At 48.6% G+C, this 27,384-nt stretch overlaps 1 protein-coding gene across 1 annotated transcript in view; it reads left to right on the plus strand.

Moving 5' to 3' along the window:
• Positions 1–11,305: 11,305 nt before the first annotated feature.
• Positions 11,306–27,384, plus strand: part of Epb41l3 (erythrocyte membrane protein band 4.1-like 3) — a 215,160-nt gene continuing 199,081 nt past the window's right edge. Inside the window, exon 1 of the mRNA XM_013517088.1 lies at positions 11,306–11,604. The gene's annotated coding sequence lies outside the window, so the exon portion shown is untranslated. The remainder of the gene's footprint in view (positions 11,605–27,384) is intronic.

Raw genomic sequence — 27,384 nt, forward strand, 5'->3', positions numbered from 1 at the left:
TTTTTTTTTTTTTTTTAGAACACTAAGGTTTCCACAATACTTAATCTGTGAAAATACTCAGATTACCAAGTAAGATTCTATTTTTATACTGTATATATACACAAGTGTGAGAATGGTAAAAATTAACAGCAGTGCATTTAATAGTGTGATAAGCTGGATATGAGATTGGGAAGACATGCAAAGATGTGCGGGCTTATTTTAAATTAAAAAAAATGGAATTTAGCAAATAAAATAGCCCTTGATACAAAATGCTTCCATACACCTAAATTTAGTCTGCCAAGGATAAATGAGCCAACAACTTAGGACATTATGTTCCAGTCTTCTTACTAAAATAGATGTAGGTTTGATTCACTAAATTAAGGTATAATTTTACGTACAAAAGCCTTTTCAAAACTCGGTAAAGCAGGCAACTAACTCCTGCCCTGAGAGAACTTGGTGTGATAAAGCATAGGTTATTTTTCTTAAATGCTCAGAGTGAGGCCCACATATATGGATGTATACATTTTATAAGCTAGTAAACAGGTGAAAACCCAGAACTATCCAGGATGGTTTACAATGGCATAATGCCATTATAAACCTTCTCCATCTTTGTGCCCGGCTCTACATCCAAGATGGGCATCATATAGTGTTGGAAAGGCCACCCAGCGTGACTGGCTGCCTTGCCATAAGGGTCACAGAGGTCTTTCCAAACTTGTGACTTATATGGTGATGAATGTGTTGTAATGGACAGTGAGTTAGTTACGGGAAGTAACCATGGAGATGTGCGGTTGCAATCATGAGAGGGAAGGTCTGAGCAGGAACCGTGCTCTGCGTCACTGTCCCCTCTATTCACGCAGTGAGTTACTTCACTTAAAGAAGAAAGAACGGAAGTAAAGGTCTCTAATATTACTTTAGTCCACTTTTCCTGACCCCATTAAAACAAACTGGCAACTCTCGGTTTTCTCTACAACAATGACCCTAATACATAATTTGGATGATAGGGGAAATTATCTGAAAAAGATAAGAAAATATTTCTTTTCTCTGTTAGTAGGAATTTTTTAGGCCTTCTTTCCATTATTTTTTCATTAAACAATGTCAAATTGGGGATGGGATCCATCCAGGATTGTGAGCAAGAGGCAGAGAAAACATAAAACAATGTCAAATAATCCACAACTATGAGTTCATGTCATATAGATCTGGCAATTTTTGATGTTGTTTGTAATATCTTTCTTGATGAAGGGAAAGTCTGAATTCTTTATTAATTTGGTTAACTAGAAGGGTTTTCTCTATATCATATTATATAGTTTAAGTCAAGGAAGAATTATCCAAAATGAGGAGGAAATCTATGAACACAGCAATATTTGTTCACTCTTTCAATCAAAAGTATTTATTGATTGTGAGAACATCTGCTAAAATAAAAGACAACACTGCTTACTGGGTGTGCAGCACTTCCTGAGCCTTTGGCATATTAACTAAGTGAAACCTCACAATTTCCCACTTGGAGGGGCAGGTATGTCCCCACCTGGTAGCAGAGGAAACCAGTGTGCAGACTCATCCACAACCCCTGCTTGCTGACAAGGAAGTTGGCAGACACCAGTGTTAGGTGGCTTACCCCAGATCACAAGGACAGAGGTCGAACTCGACCTGGGCAGTGAGCCCCAGCGCTGGTGCCATAAACCACGGCCCAACACGCTCTGTCTAGATGCGGGGTCACTGTGTGTTATAGACTGACAGGACAAACGTTCATCGTCCCCGTCTGCAAGGAATTTGCAGACTTGTCAGGAAATGCTGTAAATGCTGGCAGAAGGGGTATGCATGGAAGGCATGTGGGATCTCATTTAAATTGAGGGGTGCCAGAAGAGCAAACGCATCCTCCCCAAGAAAGCCAGTCTCCTCTTGGGCCTTGGAGGTTGGAACAAGCCCAGAGAGGTGGAGAGCTGAGAGAAAAGGGCCCAGGTAGGTAAAAGAGCCTCAGAGAAGCCCTCAGGGTAGGAAAGAGCTCTTTGCAATCCTGGAATTAATAAAAAGGACTCCCTGGGGGCCCAGGTAGGTGGGAGAAGATAGAGCTGCTGGTTAAGTAGGGGCTACATCCTGCATTTTAAAATATTATGCAAAAGTATTAATACCAAAATTGTTAATATTAATACCAGCAATTAATACTTTTGCTAAGTATTAAGCAAAAGAAGGAGGTCTCTGGCTGGAAGCTGGAGAATGAGCCAGGAGACAGCTAGGTGGGAGAGTGATTCAGAGGCTAAGGATGGCCCAGGCCGGAGAGCACAGACACCAGGTACTGCAATGCAGGGAGAGGCGGGCCTCTCTGGGTGGAATCCAGGAGTGACCCCACCGAATCTGACGGGTCTCCGGGGAACCCTGGCTCCACAAGAATCACTGCTATGTGCACATAAACACAGATTTAAAGCTGCAACACTGGCGGAAATTCTTTTCCCTTAGAGATTCTGAAGTCTGGATTATCTTTGCAAGATACCAGTTGTCCTTATTGATCAAAAATGTGGGAGAAGTGAGAGCATTAACAAGTTCACTTAAAAACCTAGTAATCGTGCAAACCTTTCCCCTTATTGTTTTATTAGTGCGTGTTCAAGGTTCATAATGAACACATTCATCATGGGGAGTCTGTACATGTACGTGACACATCTTCATTCTTCTTATGTCCCCTACCTACCCTCCCCCCGTCAGTCCCCTCCCTTTTGCAAAAGATCTACATCCCTATTTCCTATTATTTGTTTGTTTGTGACAGGGTCTCACTATGTAGTGCAAGCTGGCCTTGAACTTACCTGTCTCTTATTTTGCTTTTTATTTATATTTTGGGTTTCTCATATAAGAAAAACTTAAGTGATATATAAGCTTGTGTGTCTGATTTATCTCACTTAACATGGTGGATTCAAGGTGCGTCCATTGTCGTATGAACAACTCAAATTTATCCTTCTTTAAGGCAGAGCTGTAGTCCATTGTGTGTAAACACCACATTTTCCTTACCCATCCCTTGATGGATATATAGGCAGCTTCCAAGATTTACCTAGTGTGAATTCTGTTCATGTACGTTGAAACGACTCAGACCTAGTTTCTCACAATTGGAAAGACCTTTCATGTTTCCAGGACACATGTGTGATACCCTTGTGGTCCATTCTCATGATCTTTGCCATCTCTTGGGTTTCCGGGTTGTGCATCAACCCTTGCCCCATGGACCATCCCACCGTCTACAGAGCATCCCTCAATAATTCGTGATCATAAATGAAAAGGTTAGACCAGAGACAGAGACTGACGAGGTCTAGGTGCCACACGGTCAGTATCAGAGATTCTGTCACCATTAACATTGGCCATTCATTCACTTTGACCTGAGCCACCCTGATGGGCTTCATGAGGGCATTATGAAGACATATCAACAGGCAAGAAACTGTATAAGCCCTTTTGGGGGGGCTTTGTCTGTTTTGAGGAACTTTTCCTTTCCCTTCTTCCTGGAACATAATACCAGTTAAAGGAAACTCCAGCCTTTGCTGCTATAAATACTTGCAGGGGCCACTGGCCAGGAAGGAATTCCTGAGAGCAGTCAAAGCATAATCACCTTGCCACGCATGATCACCTGCTGTTAGACAAGGTGGGACCTGAGGAATAGATCCAGGGCTCTAAAGCCCTGATGTACGCTGGGACCCCACACCTCCGGTATCCACCTGCAGGAATGTCTTCTCTTGGAAGGGATGCCTTGTCCTTGTTTCTAGCAAAGACTGTCTTTCAGCCCTGAGAAAAAGGCCTGTGGTCGACACCCATCACTTTACCAAAAACAGATGAGGTTTATGCCAAAAGAGCCCAAATTAATAGAAGAAAATATTTTCCTTCTTTAGAAATTGGGCTTCTGTTCTCATTTTTCAGCTGAGAGAAAGAGAACTAGCAGTTTCTTCTAGTAAAAATAAAATGAAAATATCATGAAAATCAATATCCCTCATCAGCTATCATGTTTGGGTCTTTATGGACAATGAAGGTGACTGCTGTTCTAAAGGAAAGGAAAGCTCAGATTAGTAAAGATCAGGACTGGTTCCCAGCCCTGGATAAGGTAGTGCAGATGTCAACAGTTGCCAGTGTTCAACTCGCCCTATCTTGTACCTGGAACACGTACGCTATTTAATTTGACACCGAATTTGCTTTTTAGATAACTGAGTTCACCTCACTGCTGACCTGCGTGCGTGGCGGCAGATCAGAAAGCCCCTCCCCCCATTCTCCTGGACCCTCTTTTCACAGGGTGGCAGGTGTGTAGCAAAGGACAATGACGCCAGGGCGCTTGCTCTTCCCACTGACTTTATGATCTGCAGTTCTGAGCAGGGTTTATTGATCAGCTGCTGTTGTGGGAGATTCTGCTGCAAAGGGCATAGCTTACCCTGGAACTTTACGCTATCAGCAACTTGGTAAGATATTCTTATTTAAAAAGCTAGAGACTTGAAAACAAATCTAGGGCTAGTTCAGGCCATGCCGACTGCAACACCTTCTAGAAGTAAAAGGAATCATTGAGGATTCAATAATTCTAAGTGTAAAAGTAAGACTTCACTGAGGAAGTAAAACCTCACTGAGGAGGAAGCAGGGTGGGACGGTTTGGTTGAAAGGAGAAGGAAGGAGGAGGAGGAGAAGAAGGAGGAAGGGGAAAGGGATAGGTTTTATATCAACAGCTTTTCAAAAATTCTGCCCTTACACAGCATAAGTGCCTTGAGGAGGGGAGGGAGGAGGAGGAGGAGGACAGTAAACTGTACAATCCTCAAGAATCTCTCACCAGATTATTTCCTTCACATTGGCCTATGTTGTGAGGCACACAGTACTCTCCCAGTTTAATAAGGGAGTCAAGATTTGGAGAGGTTGAACTGAGAACACACAGCTAGCAAAGTCACAGCACCAGAGAAACACCTATAAGGCATTTCATAAATCAGAACTTTGCCTTTTGGCTTCACATTTTGAAGTTGTTAGCAGCAGAGCAGCAGCATTGAGGGGAGGAGATTTATGCTGCAAAGACAAGTCTCCAGTCATGCCGGGGTATGTGCAGGGGGCCAACGACGAGTTCTGCCAGCCATTGAGATAGCCACGATGGCTCCTTCGAGAAAACAGGGAAAGGTCTTCCTTTCAAAAGATGCTTAATGCATAAACCACACAGCTATTTTTGCAGAATCCAAAAATCATCTTGAAGGCTGCATGCTAATTGAAGAGAAATAATCCACTTCCCAGCCATCTCACCCTCCTATTAAGGATGTGCTAGAAACCTTTAAAAGTTAGAACACCTAAAATTTCTGAGATATTCTTTCATCTGAATCACCAGGCTTTGTTGAAATATGTCTGTCTCTGTGTATGAAGATGTATAGAAAATAAAAGTAGTGAATTTTTCAATTCCAAATGCAAATCAGTCTTATCAACCATCACCAAGGGCAGTCATTAAATAAGTGTAGGGCTGGCCTCAGTGAAAGCTGCTTCCTAAAGAGTTCTCCAGTGTGCACTCAGAGCTCTCTGAAGTATGCAGAATAAGGTACATTAAAATCTGATGACTAATCAATGCTGAAAATTTGCCCAATGTGTATGAGTTTCCATTTTATTTTGTGCAAATGTTTTCTAAGAGCTTTTGGCTGCTAAGGGACCAGGTTGTACACAAGGCTTTAATAATACAAAAAGGAGTTTTGTTCCCCTTGTGGGATGAGTGGCCCTCTTATAAGAAAAGAAAAGGAGGTACAAGATTTGAAATATCCTGAGCTCTTGTAATGAGTTTTCTTTACTCCAGGAGACTTCTGTTTTCACACAAGGAACCTACATCTAAAACTGTTTAGTAGAATATGTGCTATCAGCGACTATGTTGGAAAATATGTTTAAGACTTTTCACTTTAATGCCCGGTGGTATATAGATTAGTCTTTTGGCCTGATAAATACTCAGTTAATATGGAAAAAGAACCCTGTTGCCAGATTATCTACTTTGGTTCATATTCACAAACACATCATCTTTTTTCTGTCCTCACATTTTTGATAGTCTCTTAATACACTGTGCCTTAAATGCGCACAGGATTCCTTTCTGTGAAATCTTTGGGGTTAATATCATTTGGCTTCAAGTCCTCCAGTCACACTGGCAACCCTTCAGCATGTGGGTATACCTGTAGTCACTTAGTTGTATTAATGTGCTTCTGCAGTTTCAGTCATTCATTTGACCAATATTTATTGAGAGTCTGTCATCTCCTGAGCTCTGCTCTAGGCACTGGGGATTTATCAATCAACAACACAGGCTAAGATTTGCCTTTCCATGAGTTTAAATATAAAAGGGAGGAGAAGGAAGGCTGCAAGTTTAGCTGGATAAAAACAACAGATAGCGGGTTGGATTGTAATGTGTGCCTTCCAGAAGAGACAGGAGACCGAAGAGGGAAGGCAGAGTACAGGGGGTGGAACAATATTCAGTGTGGTATCCACAGAAGCTCTGAGGAAGACACTCAGGCCAAGTCCTGGAGGTTATGAGGTTGGGGACAGGGTCCCTGGTAGGAGGCAGAGCGTGCATGCCAGTGTGCCCGCAGCGGCCCCAAGAAGAGAGCTCCTGGAGGCAAGGTCAAGGAGGCACTGGCCACAAGGGCCAGACCTGCTAAGGCTGGGCTTTTGTCTGAAGGAAGTGGAAGCCACGGGGCAAGGAAATGGAACAGCAAGTTACATTTTCTACATCTCATTTAGGGTCCTGGGCTGCCTGTCGTGTCCAGGAGAGTGAGGAAGGAAGGGTGGGCCCTGGGCTGTACTTAGTTGGGACAGGAAGTCACGTTCGCCTAAACCAGACAGGTGGAGTTGGTGGGAAGGCATTGAGCTTGGACGCATGTGACAGTACAGCAAACAGACCTGGCTGCAGATTGGGCATGGGTGTGATCAAGGATGGCTTCAGGATTTTGATCTGAACTACTCCAAGGACAGAAAAGTCCTTTCATCAACAAGGGATGGGCAAAAGGTGAGGGGCAGCAGGAGAACCAGGACAGAGAAGATGGTTTGCTGAGGCTGTGATGGTCCCAGGAGGGCAGGGGATGAGAAGGCCACAGAGACAGCAGCCTGTGCAAGAGAAAGGAAGTGGCTGACCTGGTTGGAAGATTGCACACAGAGCCAGACAGAGCACAGAAGTCAACACGCTGAGGGTCATGGGAGTCAGGTTTCTCTGTGGAGAAGGGATTTACAAATAAAGAAAGGAGGGAGGCTAGAGAGAACCCTGATGTACTGGCTTAGAATGGGAGGGACTGGAGCAAGCTTACTGTACAGTGATAGGTGTACATTCACAGATGGACAGAGATACGCACATATGGACGTGAGTGTGAGTGCACACATGGCTGTGCGAACATGCACCGTTACCCCCAGCTCTGCCCCCCGAGAAGGCCAAGGGGTGACGGCAGTGTGGTAGCAGAGACAACACCATGTGCTAGGTCTCCTCTGTCAATATCAACCTCACCAAAAGGGGCCGTGGCTCCTCAGAGAGAGGGCTCATCCAAGACTGGGGTGAGGAGAGTATACAGCGAGCCCGGAACATGTTAAGGTGCCGGATTATCAGAGGGTGCTCACAGAACAATGCAGGCATGTCAGAGTAACCCAAGAGCCAGCGCCAAGAGACACCCCCTGGCAAAATCTGGGTTGATACGAACATCAAAATAAGGAAGGAAAGTAAAGGAATGCAGCTTGTGGAATGGAATAGGACTTTATACTGGAACAGGCAAATAAATGTGGGGAGGGGGAAATCTTTACAGGCAATTGACAACTAACAAACACATAAGAGACGCAAGTGGGCAGCTGCGGTTTGGCACTATCTCAGTGGTGGTTGGTTCAAGCAGAGTCACGGCGGCCCCCAAAAATGGCTGAGTGAAGACCGAAGAGGGGAACAGTATTTGTGACCTTTCAATGTATCCTGCAAAATACTCAGTGACAAGTGGGGGGAAATGGTTCCTTTACTCATACAAGGGAGAACCCCCTTACCCACCACAATGGACGGTCAAGGCTGAGGTCACAGCGGTGAGACAGATGAACATCAGGGACCTCTGAATGTCATGCACTGTCAAGGGTACGGTGTAATTTCTTTGATATTCCTGACAGGGATGTACGACCTGGGTCAATCATGAAGACACATTAGATGGACCTAAATTGAAGGACAGCCTATAGACATCAAGGTCATGAAGGCTGGAGAGAGACTGAGCAGCAGTAACAGATTAAAAGAGAATAAAGAGGCAGTCAGCTAAGTGTAATACACGATTCTACAACAGATTCTGGACTAGACAGGAAGAAAAGACATTTTGGAGAAACTCCACAAATTTGAATCAATTCCACCAACTGGTTGTTGGTGTTATCTCAGTGTTATGCTGTACTTGTCGGGAGTACAATTTGGGGAAAATGTATATTCTGGAGCAGATACGGTGATGTTTGCATTTGTTCTTAAATGGTCCAGAAAGAGGATGCTGATCATGAATATCTATCTGTCTGTCTATCTATCTCTAGCTCTATCTACTGAGACATCAGATGTAAAATAATAATTGATTAAACTAGAATGATATAGGATTTCTTTACATCATGGCTCCTATTTTTGTAAGTTTGATATTACTTCAAAATACATTGTTAAAAAAGGACTTTGTAAGTCATTTCCTCTGCTCTGTGTCTCTTACAGGAGGAGAGACCCCGAAAGACAAAACAAGGACCACGGAGTGAGAAACACACAGTGCCGGGTGGACGACTTAGAGCTGCGCGGCAGGTTGCCCAGAGCGTGGAGAGCGCCACACCCGTGCCCAGATCTGCCCCAATCGTGTGTGGAAGCGCAGGGCGGGCGGAAGCACAGTTGTGCGCGGAACACAGGCGCTGCTCCAGGGGCTGGGGGCGGAGCTCCGTGTGCACATTCTAAGGAGGTCAAAGGTGCCGGGAGGGCAGGAGATGACAGATTGTGCAAGCCTGTCACATGAGGAAAGACCCTGAGGACAAGACTCGGCGCATTTAGCCTGAACAAAAGAGTCCACCCCCACCCTGGGCTGTGTGTTGTCTTTAACGATTGGCAAGGGTTTCTCTCCCAGGAGGCGACCTTCACAGGGCCGGTGACCGCCAAGCCTAGAGACAGAACCAAGGGGTAAGAAAGGTCCTGACACAATCTTTCCCTCCACTAGAGGCTACAGACTGTACTCCTCGGGGCAGCAGGTCCTCATTGCAGGACTGCACCTGAAGGGTGGGCGCTGGATGGAGTTCACGGGGGACACCTAGCAGAAGGGAGGGGTGACCTTGGGGCCCCTTTTAAACTCTGCTCATAATACAGCTACCATTTCTTGAATGCTGTTTGCAGAGCACTGCAAGTATATTATTAAAGTTAATGCTCACCAATGCGCTGTCCCACACATACCCCAAACCCCTTTTCATAAATAAAATAAAACTTAGCGACCTGTCCTCTATGCAAATCTAGCAATCACACACAGAGGTGTTGGAGCAAGGATTCAGTACCTTCTCTGGGGTTCCACACGCCACTCCACGCCCCTGATTCTACACTTGCTGCCTCTGATTCCAAGAAATTCTCTTTGTCTCCTCCTCAGCATCTGGAGTCACAAAGGCTCTGGAGTCCGTAACCAGTCCCGCTGCCAACAGATGCTCCGCTTTCTCTCCTATTTCTTTCTCTTCTCTTTCCTATAGCAGGCCGTCTCTTTTACGTCAGCACTGAGGTCCTTGTCTAATGTGAAGGACAGTGTTTCCCTGTGGAAGGACTTCCCATGTCTTCTGTGCTAAGATCAGTATTCCAAAACGAAAGTGCGTCTTATCAGCTCACGCCCCACCTGGCTGTCAACACCTGAGACACCTACCTGCTTCAGGGGTCACTGCTGTGCTCGCTCCCTGCCTATCCCCATATTTTACCGGGTATTCATTAAGTCAACCTGGACTCCAACTTGAGCAAGCCACGCCCACGTTCTACTCCTGTTCCACCAATTCAGGTCAAAGTGCAATTCACTCAGCAAGCCCTCACCCCGGAGAACCGAAATGCTCCACTCGGGGTGAATGCTTTGCCACTGGGCGTGCTACCCACACCATCTGGAGCTCAAAGAAGACGGGGAGAACTGGGCTGCTTCTTCTGAGAGAGGCCGCAGTGAGACTCCAAAGCAGGCCTAAGACTGTCATGAAGCAATCTTTACCTGAAAATGCAGGGAACTCTGCATCTCTCCAAGTGATTTAACAATATCCACGGGAAGTGGCTTCCCGTCCTTAAAATATCCTTGACAAGAGCACCTCGGAGTTCCCTTACCAAGGTCCTTCCCTAACCTCCCTCCGCGGAGCACAGCGGCCGGCGTGAGTGCGTGTGCGTTCTACTCACACTGACTAGTGCCACACCTGCGCTCTCAAAACAGACATTTCCCTGATGGGCTATAAAATGTGCTATTTGGGCAGTTAATTTTGAAACGTTGCTCAACTAATAGGCTCTTGGCAATGTACTGCTTTCACGTAGCTGTACCCAGGAGCCGGGCATGGCTGGGTGATCGGATCGCTCTCCAGACTTGGACTCGTGAGATTTTCATAGGTCTTCTCCCAAGGCTTTCCGAAATCAGTTTTCCCGAAATCGCAGACTTCAGGAGCTGCTAAGAGGCAAGGCGCCTGGAGAACGACCCTGGATGCCCCCGAGGGTTGCACAGGTCTTTGGGGTAGACAGGAATGGCAAAGATGAGTTTCCCCTTCTTTCGGTAGGAAGCCCGAGAGGCGGGCAAAGCATGCGCACGCGTAGGAGGCCCGTCGCTGTGGAACCGAGCAGCCCTCGGGTGACGCTCAGACTGGAAACTCCAAGGGCAGCGGGGGTGGTTCTGCAGGCGCAGGGGCTGCGGGTTGGAGCGGAGGGGACAGACCACTCAGGGCTGCGCTCGGCCTTTGGAGCTTCTTGGGAAGCTGGGTGAAACTTACAGGGGCCACCCCAGGCGGCTGCAGGACCACACGTTTACACTCTGCGCAGCAGTGACCGTCGCATGACGTTAACTCTTTTCAGTGGCTGCAATAATGTGACGGCAACCAAGGAAGACAAGACGGGTCCCTCTAGAGAAGAGTCATTTCTCACAGCCTGTCTCCGTCGTTCCTCCATGTCCTACCTACTTAAGTGTGTGTGCCGGGTGTGTGTGTGTGTGTGTGTGTGTGTGCGCGCGCGCGCACCCCTTCTCCCAGGCGCGCAGAGCCTGCTGGCCATAAAGCCCAGGCCTGGCCTGGAAGGCCCCTCACACACTCTGGCAAGCGCGGGGAAGGCGGGGAAGGCGGGGGCGGGGCGGGGCCGAGCGCAGGGACCGCCCGGGAGCCGGGCGCAGCCAACGGGCGCACCGGAGGGCGGGTCAGCGCGGGCCGGGCGGCGCGGGCTGTCACAGGCGCCCGACGCGCGCTGCAGGTGGCAACTTGGAGACACCGCTGCGGGAGGAGCCGGGGTCTGGCGGCCCCTTGCATCCTCCGGGAGCCCTTTCCTGCCGCCGACTGCGCGCCCGGGCCCGGGAGAATCCGGAGGAAGGAGCCGGCGCACGGGGACTTCGGAGAGGAGCTGCCTGGCTGCCCTTGCGCTACTTTTATTTTTTTCTTCTCGGAGGAAGGTTGTGCCTGCGAGCCGGGAACCGGCTGCAGGAGCCGCCGGCAAAGGAGGCTCCTGAGACCCAGGTGAGCGCCTTTCCTTCCCCATGTGCGTCCTCCTCGGGCGCGGGACGCAGGCCGGGGGCTCCGGGACGCCCGGTGGGCAGGGGCAGGGGCCGGGCGCCGGCGCCCGTCCTTGGCTCGAGGTCGAGCGAGGGAGGGGCGAGGCTGGCCCGGCTGACATCGGCGAGGTCTCCCGGGCGGGCGCCCCGGGGCGAGGGGCTGGCAGCGAGGTGGCTCGGGGGGCCGAGGGCTGGAGCCCTGGCTGAACTGGCCGGATCACCCCAGCGCCGGGCTGCGGCCGCCGCGGGAGCCAGGCGCAGCGCGCCGAGATCCTCGCCCAGGCGCGCTGGGCCGGGCGAGCGCACGGATCTCCGGTCCCGCGGAGCCGGGGCTCTGGAGGACGTCATCCTCTCCGCTCCGGCAACTCCTCCTCCGCCCCTCTCGCCTCCACCCTGCGCGCCCGCCGCTCAGCCTATTCGGAGACTCCGTGCCGGGGCCAACGCGCGCGGTGGAGGCTGCTGTCACTGCCTTCCCGGCCCTCGCCGAGTAGGGGCGCCCTGGGGCGCGTTCCTGGCCCCGGCAGCCTAGTTGTGCATCGGAGGCGGGTCGGGCCGAGCGCGGACTCGCTCTCCAGTGCTCCCTCGGTTCCGTCCCCTCCTCCGGCGCTGAGCAGAAATTTGGAAGCCAGACCTTGCTCGCCCTGCGGGAGCGGTTGGGGTGGGGCGGGGGTCCTAGGAAGGCTCGAACCTCGGAGATGGGGCAGGACCTCCGCCTGAGTCTCAGCACTGGGTCCCTGCCTTCCGGTACTCCCGTACCCGGACCCCGGCGCTCCGGCTGGGCGTGAGAGCAGGCGCGCGTGGGGATGAGCGTGAGGGATCCTCCGGAGGCCGCGGCGCGGAGCCCGCTCCTCCTGCCCCGCCGAGCCGCGGGGCCGCGCCCCCCTCGCCGCCTGCACGCCGCTGCTCCCGGACTCCGCGCGGCTGCGGGTCCAGTGCCCGCCCCCCGCCTGGCGCGTCCGGGGGGCGTCGCGGGCGCAGGGTGCGGACTGCACGGGCGAACAGGCTGCAGTTCAGAATCCCGGGGAGGGGGGTCCGCCGGGCGTGCGGCTCCCCACGCTCCGCTGTCAGGACCTGGGCTGGAGGGTGGCAGGGACGCGGTCGCGTCCCCCGGAAGCCAACTGGGGCCCGACTCCCTCTGGCGCGCCCAGCTCGGAGGCGAGGCGGGGGGACCTGCGGGGCTGCGGTGGTCGGGGACCCCGGAGTTGCCCTGCAAGTTTGGACCCGACGCCCAGCTGCGGCTGGGAAGCGGAGCCTCGCGGCGCCGTCAGACGCGCGCTAAAACCGCCGCCCGGGTTTCGCTTTCCCTCTGCAGAGAGGAGCAGAGCAGGGAAACCCGGGTGCAGGCGGCGAAATCCCCCTGGGCGAGAGGCTGCGTCCAAAGGAGGAAAAAACAGGGTCTGGTCGCGGCGAGGCGACACCCCCGACCCGTTCCGCAGGGCTGCGCCCGGCCGCCGTGACACCTCCGTCCCGGGTTTGAAAACGCACTGACCTCCGCCCTCGGGGGCCAAGACGCGTGGTTCCCTCCGAAGTGCACGGATTAAACCCGGCCTCGGCGAGCAGAGCGCTGGAACCCACGGAATGAATAGAAGTGTAAACGACTGGGAGCCCAGATCCGACATGGGTTCACTGAGTCCCTTTGCCTAGGATGCGACTCTAATCCGGTGTAGCAGGGTCTGTGGGGGCGTGGGGTGAGGGACCCGTGCGTGCGTTTCTTTCCACCATCACTGAGGGGCCCGGCAGGCTTTACCCACCCCAAGCGGAAAGGGTGCAGCCCACGGGGTGGGCAGGGTGGGCGTGCTACACGTGTCTGCGCCGCGTGGAACGGAAGGATTCAAGTTCTGGGTAGTTTTGAACCGCCTGGGTCTTCGTGAGCCTGGATCATCCCTGGCATTTCCCTGTAGGATCAGTCTCAGTTCACTTTCCAGATCGAATAGGCTCTTAGCACAGGCTGAGCCGGCCGGAAACATTCTGTGTACTGAGGCGCGGGTAACAAACAGAAACCGCGTGCCCAGCCGACCCCCGAGTCCCGAGCGTGGGGTCATACCGGCCACTCTCAAGATACCTAGGGCAGGGCAGTCCCCCTCACCCTTTTGTCCCTGGCCTAGCATATAGTAAGTGCTCAGCATTGACAGGCTGGTGCTTGTCCCTGGAACATTGGCCTGAAAAATCGTTTAGTAAGTTCTGGGATTGATCCTTACTAAAATCGGGATATGGATCCAATGATACCAGTCGTTTTGAACGTAATGTGCGTCGTCTGCATACACATTTGAGTTCTTTCCGATTGGTGAAATCACTTCAAATGAGGAGGCGCTTAGGCTGCTAGGAAAGTTAAGCAGAGCAGAGTGACATGGCTGCATGTTGAAGTCCTTCTACAAAGGCCTCTAGAAATCGGGCTCTCACTGTGTCAGAAGCGCGGTATTGGATTTCCCTTTGGATTACCTACAGCACGAGGGCCATGTCCACGGGGACTCTGCGCGGTGAAGCTCGCCTTCTGATTCGTGGGCTCCCGAGAAGAAATCCCTGAGGTCTAGGTGCTGTGAGAAAGTTAAAGTAATCTCAGCCGTGAGCCAACAGTGAGGGCAACTTCGAAAAGGGTGGCTCTGGGCTTTGGGCTTCAAGGAGGAGGCCTCCCGGAGGGCTGGACAGAAGGACTAAGGAGAGACCTGCACGCCACCTCCTTGTCCCGAGTGTCACCCTCTGCATCCCTCCTGCCATGCCAGCGCCAAGCGGTGTCTCAGCCCCTGACCCCCGTGCACCTGCAGTCACCGCCGAACCTCTTTTCTTCCTTTCTCCAAGGCCAAAAGCCGCAGCTTGTCCTCACTACCTGCAGCCCCAAGCTGCTCGCTGTCCCCGCGATCCAGGGAGCCCTGGCTTGCTTTGTCTGGAAGAAAGACAGTACGGAGATGTAGGAGGGAACACAGGGCATGGCTCGGGTAGGACTTTAAGTGAGGGCACTTGGCTGTGAATGGTTCATTAGAAAGACCGGGGAGTGGGGTGAGTCACACTCTGCGCTGAGCAGCAACTTCCTCTCCTGTAAGGAGAGTAGTAATTTTCACCTCCTGCTTTGTGAGAATTAATTTATGACTTCAGAGTTATTTGAAATACTTGGAAGGGAAGTGCGCGACCTAAAACACACCCACAATGCCTTTTGCCGGCCCATAGCCGGGTAACCGTGAGCAGCAGAAAATCCAACTGGAAAGAGAAGAAATGACTTGCACCAGTATTGCACGTTCTGGCTCACTTGTGGGAGCTAAAAAAGTTGATTTCCTAAGTGGAGACAGCACCTGGCTACTCCAGGAAGCTGAGGCAGGAAGATCACCCAGTTTGAGGCCAGCCTGGGCAACTTACTGACTTAGCCAAAGCCTATTTCAAAATTTAAAAAAAAAAAATAAGAAAATAAGTAAAGAACCCAATGCCATAGTCCTGGGTTCAGTGTACCCCCCACCCCCGGAGGAATGGTTAGCAAGAGCTGGGGAGAGGCAGAGGGGAACAGAAGACAGAGAAGGGTTAATTAATGTGTACAGAAGTGCAGTTAGACAGGACAATTTAGGTCTGATGTCCTAGCACCGCAATAAATGAATACCCAAGTGAAGTTCTGGTGTTCTGTAGCACAGCGAGATGACTATGGCATATCTCAAAATGGTTAGCGGAGAGGATGTTGAGTGTTTCTAATTCCAAGCATGACTATGGGATGTGAGGTAGGAGATGTGCTGATAACTGAGACTGGATGGTCGCATGGGGTGTGCGTGTGTCTGAATACCCCAGTGGACTCCGTGAACGCGCAGGATCGCTATGAGCCGCTGTGAAAACCGCAAAGTAAATAAATAAATCCTTGAAAACCCGACTTTCCCTGGCAAGCTGCTCCAGACTAGAAGTTTTAGAAGGTGTTGCCACAGGTAGGGTTAGAAAGAGCTGATGACTTGTTGCTTGACCAGGGAGCCGGAGGAAACTGCAAAGAAGAAACCGAGCGAGCCCCCTCCCTCCGCCTCGGAGAAGGAAACAGGGTGTTTTGTTTTACTGCTAGCTGAGCGGCGCGGGAGGATTTGGCGTTATGACGATGTTAGCTAAAACAGGCCGGCTGATGGGCGGCCCGCATGTGTTCCAACCTGCTCGAGGTCTCGTGGGCCAAAGCCGCTGCCAGGGACAATCTTCCTTGAAAAGAGTTGAAACCACAGGAGCTAAAGGGACACCATGTTAGAATCCTGTGCAGTGAGAGTGAGGCGCAAAGCAGTGGCGACGGTGCTGAGTGCAAAGGGGCTGTTGGGAGAGGTTTCTGTGGTCGAGAAGGAACCGCGACGGGAGCTGGAGGAAAGACGTTCGTGGGCACAGGGATGTGTCGCAGCGCTTGTGCGGAGAGCTTCCGCCAGAGGGCTGCAGAGCTGCCGCTTCTGGTGTGGCAGGAAAGCTAGGTGAACCAGACCCTCACCCCTCCCGCCACCTGCTGTGGGCTCCCTCCGTGACCACTAAGTCCACGGGCAGAATCCTCGCCATGAAATCAGGCGAAGGTGGCCCCAGACTGTGCCACACATGCGCAGCACCCCTGGTCTGGCTCTTAGGTTAAGGCTGCTCCTGGCATGCAGCTACTGGTGCGGATCCTGACCTGAACTCCTCAGCCTTCAGTAGATGTGCCGTCCCATGTGTCCAGCTGCCCAGAGGGTGGGCACCCAGCTCTTGATCAGAACTGCAAGCAGAACCCATCCAACGTCCTCCTCCATCCATTCCGTCCCTCCCGGCCTCAGCCCAGCGCCCTCACACCTGGGCTTGGCGTTCGTGCCTTCCCCTTCTCACCGTGTCCCAACACAGACAGGCAGTACAGAAGTGATAGCAGCCGCACAGTGGGGCTCCCGTGACCCCCTCTTTCCTATCGTATTGTCAGCTGTGCTGCCCCGGGCCCTGTCACCTCTGGCATGGGCTGTCACACTAATATCCCGCACACTCTGCCCTCTCCTTCCCTGGCCCGGGCCTTCAGTTTAACCCGTTTGCAGTGCTGCTTCGATTGTGTCACTCCCTGCTCCAAAGCACAGGCCACCACCACTTCCTAAACGATGAGATCCGCCTCCTTTAGATTTGTGTCCTAAGCCCAGGGTTTGCCCGTGCACATCTGCAAGTTCATGTTAGCTCCTGTTGAGCGCGCACCAATGCCTCTACTAACCTTCTGCTTCTTCTGCTCCTATGACATTTACCGTTCCCTGGGACAGGAGTGTACTGGGATAGAACCCAGGGCTTTGGCACTAAGCCTTTTCCATTTATTGTTTTTATGTTGAGACATAGTCTCCCTCAGTTTCTCAGGCCAGCCTAGAACTTGCAATCTTCTTGTCTCGGGTTCCCAAAGTGCTGCAATTACAAGTGTGCGCCATCATGCTCAGCTCTGTGCATTTATCCTTTAGTGTGTCTTACCGATTGAGGGCTGGGACTCCATTTTATTCATCATTATGTTCAGTGGAGTGGGGACAGCATGACATCTTCCTGAGTGGATGCCTGTCCACAGATGTCCGGGGAGGTCCTGACAGAGAAGGGTATTTTAAAAACCTGTGTGAAGTTGTGATAAGGAAGGAGTAGCCCACCCGAGAGCAAGTCCTCACAGGCAGAGTGAAACACAGACCATTTTCGAGAAACTTCAAAAGCCACCGTCGCCAGCATTTGGCTAATTACACAGATAATTTAGGGTTGGAAGAATCTGTAAAATTATCAACATTCTTCATTGCAGAGATGCGAATGGAGTCACGTGAGCTCCGCAGAGCTTGCAAAAGCAGAACAGGATGTGGGGAGCCAAGCTGATAGTGACAGTGATGGAGCTGAAAGAAAAACGAGATATGCTTGGCAGGGGGCCTGTATGGTGCTGAAATCATCCAGAAATATGGAGGGAATTCTTCATGGGGCTTCGGGGTTTGTCTGATCTAGAATCACTTTTGCAAAGCCTTTGATCTGGTTGCTGTTAGGGCTCCTTGATTCACAAAAGAAAATTATGCATGTAATGAAATGTTTCTGATCTAGATAAAACTCTTAATTCAGATTTTTAGAAGCCAAGACTTATGTAATTCTGTCCTTTTTTTTAAGAATGAAAAGGTGAAACCATATCTCATGTGCATACTAAATATCTGAGGTCGGGTGGAGGAAAAAATGTTACAAGGGAACTGGCAGCTTTCCTATTGAAGCAACAACCCAAACAGTCTGAGACACCAAGCCTCCAAAGTTCAGGTGATAAATACACCCTCATCTAATAGCTGTAAATAGTCCATGGCTCATGAGGAATGAGCGCATAAACAACAACAGTAAAATCCACGGTGCATGATCAAGTACCAAGGTTTTGAGTAGAAAGGGATCGGGCACTTTATTATAGAATGATGCATTCAAGTCTCTTCTGGAGCATGAGTGTATGGCTCTAAGTAATCAAGGCTATTGTATCCATGCAAATACATTTCGACGCATGGTACTTATAAAGTTGACATAACTAGCAAAATGGAAATGATGCCGTCTGTCCACAGTGTGCAAATATCTGGCCACATACGTGTGAGTCACCTGAGAACACCTGAGAACACCACATAAAGCTGCTCTGTAGACTTCCCAAGCCTTTCTCCAACTCAGCTCCTTTACTGACAAATGCAATGGAATTCCCTAGAGCACTGCAAGATCACAACAATGAAATGACCTCACGTTTGTGACTGCCCTTTGTGCCTTTATGAGTGGCAAAGTGAGACATTCACACTGTCTCAGTGTGATCAGCATTACACCATCTTTGTAACCCCTTCATAAAAGTCTAACTTGGAACATTTGCAAGGACTATTGGAATACAAGCAAATAATCAGTGGCTTCTAAATAAAAACATCCACGTCTTTCCCCCTCAATTATCACCAAATTTTGCTGAATAGTAAGAGGAGGAGCTAAATAGTTAGAGGAGGAGTTTGTGGGTGGGCAAAGATCACTGTGATAAGCTGAGAAGCTAGATGTCTGATTCAGAGACCACTCCTAACACAGATTCCTATATATCTGCATTCTCTCCAACACAGTTGTTTCTCTGACTGTTGGGTGCCCTTGGCAGGCTGTATTGTGGGTAAGATATATCATCACACAAGGAGAATGTTTACATGCAAGTGCTCCTCCCCGTGCTGGGGACCTACATGCTCAGGCACACTTCACAAGCTGATAGTGCCTTTAACCACTCGATACTGGAGCTCAGCAACACAGTACCTGCTCTGGTTGACAGGGAGCTGCAGCTTGCTGCCCCTTCCCAGCAACCTGAGACAGAGTCATCTCACTGACCACTAGAAAAAGGTCAAAATGCCAAATTCAGAGAACAGTTCCTACGGAATACCTATCACTTTTGCCATATTGTAAAGTCAGGCATTCTTAAGTTGGAATCATCTGTAGCAGCCTGCCACTCCTAAGCAGCAGAATACACAGGGTGATACTGTATAGAATGAGAGCTATGACTCTGTTATGTCTGCTATACATTGACATAATATCACCCACTGCTAGACACACTCAGCACCATAGCTACTAGCTGAATATCTGGGGATAAATCACCAAACTTTTCTGAGCCTTAGTTCCCAGTGCAAAACTAGTGTAGGAATGCCTACCCAGCAGGGTTCTGGTAAGAAATAGAAATAACACCCATAACATGACTAGCACATGGGAAATGCTCAAAAAGTGTACCAGTTCCTTTAGTGTCAGGTGATATGTATTAATATTTAATTTAGTTTGAGAATTCATCAGCTTTTACCTTCAATATATGCATTGTCAGCTTTTTTATCCTATGTTTATTTACTTTGTAACCACTTTTAGAAATAAACTTTACCCGAGTACATGTAATGTAATTTTCCTCTTGCCACTTTGCAAAGTTTAAAACACAGAACCAAAGTAACATACACTTGAGAAGATAAACCTGCTAATCACAGCAAAACAATTCTGCATTTTAAGAAATTATTTTGTCTATCTACCCCCTCTTTATCTGCAGAATCGTGTTGGAAAAGTAAAGAATGTCAAAGATATACAGTCCCACACGTGGATAATTTATAGTGCACAATGATCTACACAGATATCAAATTACCAATATAATTAGGTAAAACTGCTGTATTTTCTTATTTCCAAATGGACAGAGTTTGTCTGATTATTTATAGTGGACACCAAAATAACCCATAATGCCAGCCCACAGCAGTTTAATTACTGTGACACTGCTGTATTTCTTGCGTTTCATCACCTCCTGCAGCGATGGTCATTGTGACCATAGTCAGAGGCCCTCCCCACTCCCGACTGAATAGGAGTCCCTGACGATCTCTTGCCTGGCCAAAGCCCTTCTGTGCCACACGCCCCATGCCATTGTCACTTGCTCCTATCCGGCCACCACGGTGACCTCTAACATCAGAGAGCTGAAGGTGAAGGTATCAGTGGGCGTCACCAAACCCTCTGTAGCCAGCACCCAGCCTAGCATCCAGCACTCCCCAGAGGTGGTGCGGTCCCTGCTCCCAAGACCCAGCTGTGGTGGAGGTTGGGGCTCACTGATCCCTGTGTCCTGCGAAGTCCAGCTGACCCTTGTCAATGGCTAAACAAGTCTCCCCAAACTGGAAGCTCAAGGAATTTTGAAATTCATGGACCAGGCAGTGGGGGGCTGTGGGCGAATGCAGTGCAGAGGAGTAACCCGGGAGGATGGCTATGGCCAGGCCACCATGACTGGGAGGGCAGGTTCGATGGTCCTGCAGGACAGTCAGGGCCAGCAGGGAAAACTCTGCCTGGAGCTCTGCAGCCCACGAAGACCCAGAGCCAAAGTCCGGGCCTTGATTCTTTCTTCTCTTGACCTGGATTCTTTTCTGAGAGACACATTGTTTTTCTCTAAATGTTTAGGTATTGGAATAACCAAAGCTAAAAATATATAGGTCTTATTTTTTAAAAGTCAGATGGTTTAGATCCTGTTCTCTCAAAAGTGTATGGATCCTGGGACATATTGTCACGTTTCAACCTCATCTGCACCGTACTTATGAAGGCTGAACCCTTTGTGCTATTCTTAGCTATTTGCTTCCTTAGAAAAACATATTATAGATTGGAATGAGTTAGGTAATTCAACGGTGAGTAATGCGGCTTCTGCATATGCGTGACCCAGTTGTCAAACTGTTTCCCCAAGTGAAAAAGTATCATGATGTTTTGTTTTATGTGGGAGCTTTTAATACTCAAGTAAACCCCTCCTTTCCGGGGACTCCTCTTCGTACTTTAAATGCAGCTCGAGGGTCACTGAGGCTGTTTGAGGAGAAATAAGCACTGATTCCTTTTCCAGATTGTGGGTTCAGCAGTACTTAATTTCCCTGGATGCTAGTTTATCCATTTTCACGATGGGGTTACAGCTGCTTCCAGCTTTCAAATCTGCAATCCTAAAGCATCATCGTAGATTAAAAACCTTTTGTTTTTTAAATCTCATAACAGCACATAAAATTCATGATGGCTGTTACGGCTCGATGTTGTCGAGCCACGATTTTGACATGAGGAAACAAAGTTTCACTTTGCACACATTCTGCTGCATAAAAATACCAAAGAATCATTTCATAATAATAATAATATTATTATTATAAGCACAAGTAAGGTAGTTTTCACCTGCAGTATAATCGGTCCTACTGACCTAAGTGCTGATCTTGAATCTGTTGTTTTTCTGATTTATCAGGCACTTTCACTGCTTATTACTTTACCTGAGATCACATTTTATTATTTTCCTTTCCTTTCACTTCTCTTCCTGGATGTGGAGGACTTCAGAGACTTTTGGGGCATTGTTTTCTAGGCCTAGAGGGAAGGTTTATCTAGGTGGGTTCCAGTAAAATAAATTAAAATGACAAATAAATGACTAAAGTTTGGCCTGTCTCTGGGAATACTTTCTCCTGGTCTCCTTCTGGCACACAGAAGGGAGTGTTTGTTACGTCTGATTACCTGTGAAAGATCAAAGTCCTGCAGGCCCTGCTGGAAGGTAGCAAGTAGCCCTGCCCTCCTGCCCCTGGCGGGGAACGGCTTATGTAATGCTTCAGGGACGTGCTGCGCTGACCAGCTGGTGGCTTGCCCTGGACAGCCACTTAACTTGCTGCCTGGAAATGAGTTGATGTGAGGGAGTGTGTCTGACCCATAAAATTCTTACTCTACTCAAAAGTGTGATTTCAGCAAGACTAAGGAGACAAGTTGCGAATAGAAAAATCTTGAAAAGGAAAAGAAACATTTCCTTACCTTAGACTTCACTGGGCTGAATTTGGATGAAAGTGAATACAATACATCAGAGATCAGTTGAGCTCCCAGAAAATTAATGAACCAGATTCTTTTTTGCCCGTTGCCCTGAATGTCAGCCTTGACCTACCCCACCTCTAAAATAATCCAGAGCCAGGTGCAGTTTTCCTTTCATATACAGCACACACTAGGTGTATGGTAATGCAAACCATCGTAGCAACTTGGTTTTGCAGTGTTGAAGATAGAAACTAGAGCACATAGTGACTTTTGTATTTTCAAAAAACCCTAACTGACTGAGTTGATAAGAGTAAACTTCAGACGTCTTCGTCTTTATTGACGTCTCCCTGTACTGAACCTGCGATTTCATCCCAGTCTGAGCACTGCACGGGGTGTCTGTAGGCACCAGTGCTCAAAACACTGAGCTCTGTTCTAGACAAATTATTTTCTTCATGGTTGGATGACTTTGTTGTTGTAAAGTAGCTGAATTTGCCTGTATGGAGCTGTTTGTTCAGGGTTCCTGGTAGAGTTCTTAACCTTACTTTGTTGACTTTTCGCAGAGTTTACAAAGATAGACACTGTATTCAGGAATTTGGTGTTTTGCCATTGACCTAGGAAAGTATCTGTTTGCACAAGATATAAGAGCCAGCCTCAGATACATGGAGAAGACAGGCCAGTGACCTCCATCCCGGCCTAGGGAAGGCTTTTATTTGTCCACTGTGTTCACTTAGGGGAGAAACTTGGTCTTTGCTGAGCGTGCCCTTGAATCACAGCTGGGGCGGTGCTGCTGACCTGTGTTCCCTGCCTTTAGCCCTTAGTCTTCTTTCGTACTTTGCCTTTCCTCCCGAAGGAATGCATAGCCCATGGTGGGAGGCCTTGGCGGCCCTTTACTGAGTATTTTTTGAAGCAGAAGTCACCATGATCGAAGTACTTTAGTAGGTGCTGTGCATTTTGTTTTCAAGAACACAGAAATTCTTCTTTTCTTCAGCCCTGGCTTTTTTAGCTTTTGGGGTGAAAAGCCCTTGAGTGATAAAAGGCAAGAGACCTACTTTCTGAATATAGGTGTTCCCCTTTGTCTGGATGAGTCATTTTCCCCAAAGCACCTTTGCAAATAGTTGTTCAGAATTTTGAATTCTTTGCTCTAGGAGACGACGTTAAAAATTACCATTAAAAGTTCCAGGCTGGCCTAGTCAACTCTTCAGTCTGTGGTAGGAACAAATTTTGGAACTGTTGGTTTCAGTTATGGGAGCCTGGGACAGGAAGTTAAATGGCGCCTCCCCAAATGGATAGCCCAAGGCTAGACAATTCAGTTGAGCTCGCAGAGCTTTGCAGCCGCCTTCCCGAGTGCCCCATCTGTCTTCCTGCCTACTCCTCCAGGCCCTCATGCCACGCTCTGGCGCTCATAGCCGGGCTTTTTTATTTCTCCTTACTCCCAATTCCCTGTCTTCTAAGTTCCTAGCTCTCATTCTTCTTAGTTCCGTTGATCTAAGTAATAGGTAGAAGCAATCTGACCAAATTAATTGTATTTGCAGAAAGGATTAACAACCCCATAAGCCTTGCATGCAATTGGTACAAGAGTATGGGAGTAACTGATAACCCAAATCAAACACAGGTTGTAGTATTTCTTTTGATTCGATACTCACTTATCATCTCCTACAAACAAGGTGCCAGTGTAGGCATAGGAATATACACAAAGGAAAATAAGCTGCTGATCACCATACAGGGGAAACTCAGTATTCGAACAGCAGCCCCTATCACATACACTGCCATGATGATAAATTTCAAGACAGCATTTTATGAAAATATTAAATCCCCCCTGCGGAGGGTAGCAGGGAAACTGACATGACAGTATGGGAAAGTAATTAGGCATTATCTTGTAAAGATATGCATATTGCCCAGTGTGGGAATTCTAGATCTCATATATTTTAGATTAACTTTTTCATGGCTATAGCAAGACATGTTTTTAAAATAACCATAGGTCTCTTTTCTGTTGCCGTAACAAAATACTTGAGATAATAAACGTGTGAGGAGGAAAGGTTTATGTCGGCTCATAGCGGAGGACTTGTGGTCCTTAATTGGTGAGAGCTTTGGTTTAGGCAGCACATCATCATGGAGGTTCTGGTAGAGCTCAACTCATAATCAGGAAACAAAAAAGAGCAAGGAGAGGCCTGGGATCCCCTTCAAGTGTACACCCCCACTGTCCACCCCTGGGTGCTACCACTGGTTGCCCCACCTTGGGGACTGATTTTTATGTTGTTTTTTAGACAGTTCAGGCTAGCTTTGAACTCATTATGTAACCCAGCTTGACCTTGAACTCATGGTGATCCTCCTGCCTCAGCCTCCCAAGTGCTGGGATTGCAGGAGGGTGCTAACACACACAGATAACATTGATATTTTTAACGGTGGACCTTCAGGGACATTTAACATCCAACTTATAATCCCAGTCTGGGTGGAAAGTTCTAGTATCTTCTTAGTTGCCTCCTTTCAGGTACAACCCGTCCCCTCAGTTATTTGCATGCTGACCTGGGACTCTGAGGAATGCACTTCTATAAACACTTTTGCTACAATTCACCCTGTCCGTGGGACATCCATACCCTCTCTTCACACACAAGCCCTGACCCTGACGTGGCTTTGATAAGATGGGAAAAAGACACAGCTTTGTCTTTTCTCACTGATTTTATGAATGTGCAACTATTTTCTTGTTACTAAAATCATAATCACACTTTCAGGTGCTATTTATTCTGGGAAACTGCATCTTAAAATAATTTATTGTGATCATGCCAACACTAAAGTTACAAGTCCTCAATTCTGTAATCATCATGCATTAATACTGACTCCATAGTTTCATGCCTCTAGCTTCTTAGTGAAGCTGCAAGTGAGGATTTTTTCCCCTCAGAATAGGAGAAATATGTGCACACTGGGGCTTGAGGATGGATCAAGTTGGTAAAGGAGCCAACGGGAAAGAGCAAGGAAGATTTCTAGGCATCAGAGTGGGGCTGTCTGAGGTCAGAAGAGGCTGTCTCTTGTTGAAGTGGCCATCAACTTAGTTCTGTTTCATCCTATTCCAAGGAGAATCCCCGGAGCAGGAGCCAGGACCTTAGTTCCACTTGAGTGTGAGAGATATCAAGAAACAAAACAGAGAGAGAGAAACGTCTACAAATACTTCCCCTAAACTGACCCTACAGTTGGCTTTTAAAAGTCAGCACAAGCAGCTGTGCCTCTGATCCTACAGAGGACGTTCTTTGTGACAGCAACCTTGAGATGCCCTTTGGGGTCCTGGAGACTTATGAATACAGGTAGAGGAAGACTGAGGTGAACAATAAATTCTGCACAACTCTCACATGCACAGAGAGGGACTGGAAGTGAAGCCTTCTGCCCCACAGACTATTCTGATACTGCTCCTGGACAGAGACCAGAATCTTCCATGTGACCCTGGGGTGCCCGTGACTCCTCTTGACTGCTTACGCAGCCTCTTCTTGAACCTTTGTCTTCTGTGATCCGTCTCAAACCAGGAATTCTCACAGCTTCTCATCTCTGTTCCTGCATAGATTCTTAAAGACCATCGGAGACTACACAGAACTTTCTGCATGGCCCATCTATTGATGTGAACTGCAGTGGGAATTACAACTGGGAACTTTAAAAAAATATTTACTTTTAACTTGTTCCCTAAAGAATAATAATAAACCCATTCCATGTTAATGAATGTTAACTATGTTTGCCAAAGCAAGCAGCACTGCCAATCAATTTGATAGCTGAAGAGAGTCTTAAGTCTACTTTTGTGTTAGAAATGGAAGGTGAGACCTTCATGCCGCAGTGCATCTAGAAAGTTCCATGCCTGAGACAATGAAAGTGAAAAGACAAATAATGCCTAAGTATGACCTCGGAGGCTCCTTGGAAAGGGTTTTAGGAGCTTCCCAGCCTGTGGACTCCACATTAGGAACCACTATCAACCATGGATCCACAGGCCTCTGTTAAGATGGAAACTAGTCAACAAGGTGCTGGGCATAAATAAGGTTTATCCTCATCTGTTTCTTTGCTATTATAACAAAATATCAGAAGCTAGGTGCCTCTGTTCAACAAGGAAGCTTATTTAGCTCACAGTTCTATGGGCTCAAAGACCTCCATCTGGTGACGGCCTCCAGCTGAAGAACGTCCAGATCCCACAAAACTATGAGGCAGAGTCCGCAGGCAGCTCCGGGCAGCGCATGACGACCGACAGAGGTGCATGTGTGCGTCTTCTATCTTCAGGACCAGGCATGGGGGCGCAGCCCTCATGAGTTTATCTAATCTTAATCCCTTCCCAGAGACCATGGTCAGAAGAAATCTCCACCTCAATACCGAGGTGACCATGGGGGTTAGACCTCAACGGAGTTGTCCTTGAGGCTGTGCGCATGCCACTTCCAGCCCAGGCCAAGGCTGAAACGCTCAGCTGAAGCTGCAGTGTGTTCTGTCTGCACGCACCGGCCTCATCACCTGGGCATTCCCACTGAGCATTCCCACAGAGGCAGACCACGGTGAGGACATGCCCAAGCCTACCCTGCGCTTTGGTGTGTTTCTGGGAGGTCTTCTCCAGAGAAGCATTTCCAGAACATCCGCCGTCCTCCTGTTCACTCCAGGACACGGGTGTGCAGTAGCATGCTCAAGGTCACGAAGCTCCCTAAAGGACACCTGAAGCCACACTTCTCACCCGAGTCCTTCCCATGGTACACTGGCCCATCTCGTTGGGCTGGACTCAGCGAGAAAGAGACCGAGACACTCTCTGGATGAGGATATTTCAGCCTGTTTCCATTGTAGCCACTCGCTCACACCCCAGGGTGTTCTGATGGTTAGCAACTAGAAATACTGCATGTGCGAACGCGAATCCACTGTGCAGCTCATGTTCGTTCTCTGGCCAGTACAAGTAAAGTCTGCCTGGCTACAGTGAGGAGAAAATTCACCACTCGTTACTGGAACTTAGGAGAGCAGATTAAGACGCAAAACACTATCCAAAACCCAAGCATTAAACTTTGAAAATCTCCAGTGGACATTGGAAGTACTTGTGCTGGTTGGTACTTTGGGGGACGTCCCTGGATTTGGAGGGGATGTGGATCCCACAGCAAAACCCAGTTTGCCATGTCCTGGGAGCACTGTGGACTGACTGCGGACAGCTCTCCTGGCGTCAGGTCTCCGCAGGAATTTTTGTGGGGTCGCTTCCAGTGCACATTAAGCAACTGTTCTTGTCCCACCACCTCTGAGCAGAAAACCAAAGTTTTTGAATTAATGCTGGGCCATTTTTTTTCTTCTGTACAAATTGCATTCTTTTAGCACTTTTACAGTGAGTGTTGACATATACTTTTAGTCATTCTTTCTTTTGAAGACTGTGCCAATTCACAGAGCAGCCAAAAAAATTCCAGGAACCATTTTGACAGTAGGGCTTCTTTTAATGGTGATAAAATATACACGACACAACATTTACCATCCTCACCGTTTGTGAGTGTACAATTCAGTAGTGTTAGGCACATTGACACTGACACACAGCCGGCCTTCAGGACTCCTCTTGCAAAGCTAAAACTCTGGC

This window comes from Chinchilla lanigera, unplaced genomic scaffold (genome assembly GCF_000276665.1).
Source record: "Chinchilla lanigera isolate Chin_1 unplaced genomic scaffold, ChiLan1.0 scaffold00001, whole genome shotgun sequence".
NCBI classification, from domain to species: Eukaryota; Metazoa; Chordata; class Mammalia; order Rodentia; family Chinchillidae; genus Chinchilla; species Chinchilla lanigera.